Source organism: Oryctolagus cuniculus, chromosome 14, assembly GCF_051225735.1.
Source record: "Oryctolagus cuniculus isolate XC-2025 breed Fujian yellow rabbit chromosome 14, ASM5122573v1, whole genome shotgun sequence".
Taxonomy (NCBI): Eukaryota; Metazoa; Chordata; class Mammalia; order Lagomorpha; family Leporidae; genus Oryctolagus; species Oryctolagus cuniculus.
In genome coordinates this window covers 73983829-73991323 of record NC_142880.1, presented here as the reverse complement: position 1 = coordinate 73991323, position 7495 = coordinate 73983829, and the positions used below count along the sequence as shown (strand labels likewise).

The window sequence follows — 7495 nt, the reverse complement described above, 5'->3', positions numbered from 1 at the left end:
TCAGTATTCTTATGAAATGACACATTGGAATTATCCTGTCAGAGGGAGCTATGGAATGTACCCTACCACGTGGTTATAAGTGCTGGGTTGTAAACAGTGGGGCTGTTCAGATGCCGAATGGAGGCACTTGGAGATCAGTGACACTTTGCACACTATCATCTGTGTGGCCTCACAATAACATTTTGTACTTTGGGTCCTTTGGTTTATGTCAATGATGTTCTAAATGGTTGGCCTAAGCCGTTCTAATTCCCTTAACATTTATTGTGGCAAAACTAATTATGATAAATTCATTCGGAATTAACTCTGTTGCCCTAAGTACCTTATCAGATTTCTACCCACAATTCATTATTAAGTTTTCAAGAGATTTCCAAATGTCTCTGGGATGGAGTTAAAGTCAACACAAACTGGTTCTCCAAGGTTATGTTTGGACCAGTTGGGTCCAGCGTAACAGCACCTCATGTACCTTTAAAATATAAAGCAGTGGCCAAGCTGCATGTGCACCAAGCCACTGGAATTTCTTGGCATTGTTTTACTGAGCAAGAGGCTTAGGTAGTGGGACAGTCACCAAGCTATTCAGAATTTCTTCCTTTTTATTTTAAAATGATTTTTTTTTTTTTACACAGAACAAGACTGGTCCTGGTTTCCAAACCAGAAAATAAAATTCTTAAGTTGGGGTTATCAGGAAACCATTGCATTTCAGAATGAAATATTGCTGAATCCTATCATCATTTTCAACTATTGCACTCTGTTAGAAAAGAGAACTCTGTTAGAAAAGCCACTTGATAGAAAGCCTTAGTCAAGATGCTAATATAAACCTAAAGAGAAAAGATACACCATCCATTCTTTATTTGGGCTACAAGAATTAATTGGCATTTTCCAGGCCTTTTCTTTGACTCAGAGGCAAAGTACTGATGATACATAACAGCTCTGTTCCCTGTAAGAAAAAGGAGACCATCTTTTGGGGTGAATAATTAATTAGTCTACCCCATGTACAGGCATATTCACAGAAAGCCTATAACCCAGCAGGCCTGGGACTTAAAACAATTACTAAAGATATGGAAACACTCTATATCAGTTAAGGTGGGCCAAGTGCTTTAAAAAAGTAGACCTCCAGGTGTGTGTGTGTGTGTGTGTGTGTGTGTGAGTACATATATGTTACATGTCTAAAATAAAGTACAAGTTTATTTCTTGCCTGTATACTACTATTGGGCAAGGGGAAATCTGGGCAGTAGCTTTCAACCATAGTCCTTTAGGAATCCTAATTGATGGAAACCTTGGCAACTTCCGCATATGAATGCTTCAAGTTCCCCCACGAACTGGCCTGACATGGACCATTTCTACTCGGTTATCATAGGTTAGAGCTCATGTATCTTGTCTCAGCTAACTGCAAGGGAGACTGGGAAATGTTGTAGCCGGTTAGTCACTTTTTAAAGACACCATTACGGATGGTGGACAGTTAGCCACTTCTGTCACGTACTATACTCTATTTGTGCTGAGAAAAATTAGTCAAAAAATTAAAATCAGTATCTGAAATAGAAAATGATGAGAACAGACACTCTTCCCCAGAAGCAGCCTTAGGGATAATATCACCACCACTGTCTCCATGGAGTGATTGTAGAGGATATGGAAGAAAAAAGGAAATAAAGGGAAAAGAGGAGGGAAACTCATAGGAAGAAAAGGGAACAGCATTGGAGAGATGGAGAGAAGGGTGCAGAGAAACATGAGATGATGAGGGAAACAAGAGACTACTCCGGACACACTTGGGAGATGAAAACGAGTTAACAGCATTTAGTTCTTTTCCAGTATTTTCTCCCAAGCCATGAGACCACTTTACAACAATTTTGTGTGGTATGGCTGGCCTCCAGATTCCATCCCTTTCCAGGCTAGTGCTAATCCTGGCTTATTCATTTTTGCCATCACATGAATGAAGAGAGAGCATACATAAAGGCTTTGTAAAATGCAATTATCCAACAAGTAATAACAATTACAGATTGTAGTATCAGAACTGAAACTTTTTTTTTTAAAGATTTTGTTTATTTGAGAGGTAGAGCTACAGAGAGGCTTCCGTCAGCTGGTTCACTCCCCAAATGGCTGCAAGGCTAGAGCCAGGCTGATCTGAAGCCAGGAGCTTCTTCTGGGTCCCCCACGCAGGTATAGGGGCCCAAACACTTGGGCCATCTTCTACTGCTTTCCCAGGCCATCAACAGGGAGCTGGATCTGAAGAGGAGCAGCAGCGACACAAACTGGGGCCCATGTGGGATACTAGTGATGCAGGTGGAGACTTAACCTGCTACACCACAGCGCTGGCCCCCTGAAACATTTTTTTAAAAGTTGTATTGCTATGCTTCTTTTACAGCTTGTTCAAGTCTTTCTCATCCTTTTTAGAAGAAGAGAAAAGGGAACCACTATTTATTCAGTGTCCTTTATGTACCAAGCATAAGAGAGTTTCTGGGAAATATAAAAATTAATGTGAAATAAGTTGTATTGCTGGGCCAAACTAGAAAGCAGCAATTTACTGACTGCAATTCCACTATGTTTTATTTCAAAATAATCTATGTTGAAATATAAAATGCATATAGGTAAAGGTATAAATCCTCATTGTACAGCATGATGGATTTCAGAAAATAAACAGTAAAAAGCATGGCACATCCAGACAATATTCATGTGCCTTTCCTAACCATTATCTTCTATTTCTTCCCTAGAGTTAATAATTTACGTCTTCTATAAGTGGAATTATACTGTTCAAAATTTTTTTTCTGTGAGATTCATTTATATTGTTGCATGTGGTAGTAATTTGTAAACTTTAATTACTATGTAGAATTTCATCATATGAATATACTTACCTATTTTACTCTTTAAAGGCATTTTAGTTTAGTTTCCAGCTGTTTTGAATAATATAGTTATGAATATTCTTGACATGCCCCTTTGTATGCACACATACATATTTCCATTGAGTGTTTCACCTAAGAATAAAATTTCTATGCATTGAGTAGGCAAATATTCTCCTTTTATAGATACGGATACACAATTTTCCAAAGCAGTCATAGTAATTTATTCTCTAAGTAGAAATGTGGCTTTCAGTTCTTCCACATCCTAGCCAGCACTTACATTATTGTTCTTTTAAATTTTACTCACTCAGATGAATATATAGAGGTTTTAGATTTGCCTGATAATTAATGAACTTGAGAGCCCTTTAATATATTTATTAGTCATTAGGATATCCTCCTTTGTGAAATCTCTTCACATGTTTATTGTCAAAAATATTGCTTAAATCTTTTCGTTTTTAATTACTTTATAGGAATGCATCGTGTATTCCAGATATGAGTCCTTTCCCGGAGTTATACCTTGCACATATCATCTCCCATTCTGTGCTTACCTTTTCATTCTCTTAATGATGTCTCGAAATGTAAAAAATTTACCCACTTCGAGAGCGGAAGTGGCCGCCTGCAGCCGGGGGCTGGGCAGGGACCAGGCTTGCAGTGAGGCTGCGCAGGCAGCGACAGCGACGGCTGTGGCACCGCAGGTGGGTTGAGGCTTCTGGGGCCAGCCGCCGCCTTGATCCTGCAAGTGGTGAACAGCAACATCATCGAGGAGGCACTCGCTCTCTGGTTCCAGAACGCGGCCCCCGGAAACTAACCAGAAGCAGTAGGAGTAACATTTGTAGATTTTGATGGAGTCTCTATCATATTTCACATCCTAATGGAGACAAAGCAAAGGTGATGGTCAGTATTTTGAAATTCTACAAAGAACTTCAGGCACATGGTGCTGATGAGTTATTGAACGGGTGTATGGGAATTTCTTGGTGAATCCGGAATCAGGATATAATGTCTCTTTGCTATATGACCTTGAAAATCTGCCTGCAGCCAAGGATTCCATTGTACATCCAGCTGGCATGTTGAAGAGAAACTGTTTTGCTTCTTTGAGAAATACTTCCAATTCCAAGAAGAGGGAAAGAAGGAGGGAGCAGGGCAGTTACCCAGGGTAGGGATGAAGAGCCCATGTGTGTTGAGTCTAAAAAGGATAGGCACAGTAGTCTTGAGCACCATGTTTAAGGATGGCAATGATGTGGTCATTGGAAAGGTGTTCATGCAGGAGTTCAAGAAGGACACAGAGCCAGTCACACAGCCCCCCAGGTCCTCATTAGCTACAGGGAGCCGCCTCTGGAGCCGAAAGTCACAGAAGCTGCTGTGGGCGACATCAGCTATATCACCTTCATGCTGTTACCACAGCACACCAACTCAGTGCCCGAGATAACACCATCAACCTGATCCACACTTTCCAGGACTACCTGCACTACCACATTAAGCGCTCTGAGGCCGGTATTCACACACGTATGTGGGTAAAAAGGCTGACTTCCTCAAGGTACTGAAGCATGCATGTCCAGATGCTGAGAAACAAGAAATGAAAACAGTCACAGGGGGCCGCATCTGTGGCTCACTTCGTGAATTTTCCACTTGCGGTGCCGGCATCCCATATGGGTGCCGGTTCTAGTCCCGGTTGCTCCTCTTCCAGTCCCGCTCTCTGCTGTGGCCTGGGCGGGGGGGTGGGGTGGGGTGTGGAGGATGGCCCAAGTGCTTGGGCCCCTGCACCCGCATGGGAGACTGGGAGGAGGCACCTGGTTCCTGGTTTTGGATGGGCATAACTCCTGCCGTTGTGGCCATCTGGGGAATGAACCAACGGAAGGAAGGCCTCTCTCTGTCTCTGTCTCTCTCACTGTCTGTAACTTTACTTGTCAAATAAATAAATAAAAGAAAACAGTCACAGGGAAGATGTTTTCAACTAGCTAACTCTTGGGAACAGACTGAAGCTAGAACACTTGCTACTGGATAATCGTAGCTTTTAATGCTGCACCTCTTCAGGTTCTTAACGGATTCTCCGTTTTGGTTCCATTTTGTACATGTTTGGAAAATAATCTGCAGAAATGAAATGTGCTTGCAAGGATTCATAGTTCCCAAGAATAGAAAAGAAAAAAAAAAAGATCAACTTAATTCCTTTTCTTTCATCTTCCTTCCCTCATTCCCCTTCCCTTCAATTCTCTTTTCCGAGCTGTTCTGCTTTGCAATATATTACTGGATAATGTTGCAGGATAATGCAATCTTAACTTGTTTTCTCTAAGTGAGTTCAAAACGTCTATATCTAAAGAAATATAGTTGGGGTCATTAATAAAGAAAATCTTTCCATCTTAAAAAAAATTACCTGGTGGCCGGCACTGTGGCATAGCCAATAAAGCTGCTGCCTGCAGTGCCAGCATCCCATTTGGATGCTGGTTGGAGTCCCAGCTGCTCCACTTCCAATCCAGCTTTCTGCTATGGCCTGGGAAAGCAGAAGATGGCTCAAGTCCTTGAGCTCCAGGAATACCTGTGTGGGAGACCTGGTAAAAGCTCCTGGCTCCTGGCTTCAGATCAGCACAGCTGTGGCCATTGTGGCCAATGGGAGAAAACCAGTGGATGGAAGACTTCTCTCTCTCTCTCTCTCTCTGCCTCTTCTCTCTCTGTGTAACTCTTTCAAATAAATAAATAAATCTTTAAAAAAAATTACCCATATCACGAATCATTTTTTAAATTTTTTGTGTAATTTTTAATAAATCCTATACTACTCTAAGAATATGGACTTTTATTGTGTTACCTTTAATAGATGTATATACGACTTATTTGGAATTGATGTTTTAGTATGATAGGAAGAAGGCTCAAGATTATTATTTTTCAGTCACCTGATATCCAGTTTTTCTGGCACTCTGTATGGAAAAACTCTCTTTTCATCACTTGCAGTAGATCCCCTTCTAGCAAGGCAGTGCGTCCATGCCTCTAGATGCTGTGTCAGCTGCTCATGGTCTGTGGCTGCTTACCTTTTCCAGAGATTTGTCAGCTTCTGTTGGGAACCACTGCTCCTAGGGAGTTGCATTGCCTCTGGGGATGATCCTCAGTCACTGACGGACTAATGTAAGGGTCGATCCTGTGGTGTGGGGTACACTTCTAAGCCTCCCTCTGGGGAGTAAGCCATAGCCGGATTTTACCAGACACCACATGCTTGCTTTACTCTTTATCCTTTTATCCAATTTTGCTTCACTCTGTCCCTTTATAGGAATCTTTCCTGAAGAGTACTCTCTCAGATTGTATGTATTGCAAGACCTTGTATTGGGCTTTGCTTCTAGGGAATCCAACACAATGCAGCGATTTCCAGAAGTGTTCCTAGGAAGCTGACTCTAAGAATCGGGTTTCCAAGTTGGATCACTTTCGTCATGGCAGCTGGATATTATCTCATCACCAGTGCTGATGGTTTGTTGTGGCATGCAGTAGAAGTACAATTGCTGAGATGTCCGCTTGGAGATATAATGAGAGATGTTGCACAGATTTATAAATCACTTTGGAATACAGAACAGAGATGATAATTAAAGTACAAGGAATAGGAAGTCAAGTGGCTATTACCATATTAACTTGGAAAAACTAGGAATTATAGGCTCAAGACAATCTGTCACCTGTTTAAAGTGAAGTACAGCAGTTAGATGTCTTCATAGGTAGCCTTCAACGTCATCTACTTTTCTGCTAGTAGAGGACAGATAGAAAGGAAGACCAGGCCCAGGACCTAATCTTTAGAAGTAAAAGAAGTTCAGAGAAGGTAAATTCTCAGCCTAGCTAAGGCTTCCATGCTGATGATGGTTCCTTGACAGGGAACCAGTGAGATGCTAACACTTAATAGGAAGTGATCTATGGAGATTCGCTTGACCCAGAGACTCCCCTGTTTTCTCTGGGTTTGCAGATATGGCACCAGGTCCTCATTGTAGGAATATAGAATCTTCTTTTCTTGGGGACTATGAGGCAAGCAGCCAAAGAATGTTGGTTCACCTCAGGATCTACCACCAACTCTGTTGATCACTAGACTAATCCTACAAACAAATTATAGCAAGAACTAGCTGGTCATGTGCTGGGAGAGTTCATGGAGGGAGTCATTATATGCTTTTTTGACATGAGAACATTATCTCATAATACAGAATTTAACATATGGCAAGATCCCTGCAAGATAAGTCTAGTAAACTGCTGTATTGCTCTTGGACCCTTATGAAAATTCATGTCTCCCATTAAATGTTGTAGAGGAGCAAAAACTCTCTGACAAATTGTAGAGGAAAGGATAAAAAATCTCAGAGGATCTATACTCACAAATTTAATAACAAATGAAATTGACCAATATATATATTTTTTTGACAGAGTGGACAGTGAGAGAGAGAGCGAGACAGAGAGAAAGGTCTTCCTTTGCTGTTGGTTCACCCTCCAATGGCCACTGTGGCCGGCGAGCTGCGGCCGGCGCACCATGCTGATCTGAAGGCAGGAGCCAGGTGCTTCTCCTGGTCTCCCAGGCGGGTGCAGGGCCCAAAGACTTGGGCCATCCTCCACTGCCCTCCCGGGCCACAGCAGAGAGCTGGCCTAGAAGAGGGGCAACCGGGACAGAATCCGGTGCCCCGACTGGGACTAGAACCTGGTGTGCCAGCACCGCAAGGCGG

At 42.1% G+C, this 7495-nt stretch overlaps 1 pseudogene; it reads left to right on the top strand.

Annotated features, from left to right (window-relative positions):
* The first annotated feature begins 3304 nt into the window (after positions 1-3304).
* LOC138845195 (actin-related protein 2/3 complex subunit 2 pseudogene) lies at positions 3305-4503 on the top strand (annotated as a pseudogene).
* Positions 4504-7495: the final 2992 nt, after the last annotated feature.